At 41.0% G+C, this 971-nt stretch overlaps 1 protein-coding gene across 1 annotated transcript in view; it reads right to left on the reverse strand.

Annotated features, from left to right (window-relative positions):
* LOC102488508 (lysosomal protective protein) overlaps window positions 1-971 on the reverse strand; it is a 30,659-nt gene that overhangs the window by 4,590 nt on the left and 25,098 nt on the right. The gene's annotated exons all lie outside the window — the stretch shown is intronic.

Genomic DNA, 971 nt, shown 5'->3' on the forward strand with positions numbered 1-971 from the left:
CTCACTCCCTCTCTCTCTCTCTCTCAATCTGTCCCTCTCTGGTTAAATTTAAATAATAAATAAAGTTAAATAAAGTAATCCTTTACCAAACAAGGAATTATTTTATTTAACTTTATTTATTTATTTATTTATTTATTTATTTATTTAAATTTTTACCAGAGAGAGACAGAATGAGAAAAAGAGAAAGGGAAAGTGAGAAATCAACTGCCAGGTCCAGGACTCGAACTGTGGTCAGTCATGTGGGAGTCCAGCACTCTTAACCACCCTGCCACCTGTTAGCCCCAGGATTTTAATGTATTTTAAAGTTTAAAAAACACTACTCTAGAGATAAAATTGATAAATACATTTTTTTCTTTAGCAGAAAAAGTAGCAAAGTTTGTTTTGTTTTAAATAATTATTTTAACTTTATTCATTTACTTATTTTTTAATTTGACCAGAGAGGGACAGAATGAGAGAGCAAGAAAGAGAAAGTAAGAAAGCAAGCCACCAGGTCTGGGAGGGTTGGCCATGTGGGAGTCCTGTGCCCTTACCCACCACACCACCTACCAGCCCCTGTTTTGTTTTGTTTTGTTTTATTTTGTTTTGTTTTATCTACAGAGTCCTGGATAGAGAAATAGGGGAGAAAACTGTACAACGGGGGCCAGGCAGTGGCACAGCAGTAACACAACTGAACCCACACAGGAAAACTCCTAGGTTCACATTCTAGCACATCCCTAATCTTACTAGGTACACACCTATGTGCCCATGACCTGGGCCAGCCAAGACTGGGGGGTCGATTGCAGCATGACGGCACCTTTGAGGGTCAGTCTCTCTCTCTCTCTCTGTCTCTTATAGAGAAATAAATAAACTTGGGACCAGCAGTTGGCATAATGGCTACGTCACTGGACTCCCATGTAGCCGACTGGCAGTTCATCAAGTCCCGGACCCGGTGGCTTAAACTCATGCCAGGCACGTGTGCCTGCGTGCCCAAG

This window comes from Tupaia chinensis, unplaced genomic scaffold, assembly GCF_000334495.1.
Source record: "Tupaia chinensis unplaced genomic scaffold, TupChi_1.0 Scaffold000235_1, whole genome shotgun sequence".
Taxonomy (NCBI): Eukaryota; Metazoa; Chordata; class Mammalia; order Scandentia; family Tupaiidae; genus Tupaia; species Tupaia belangeri.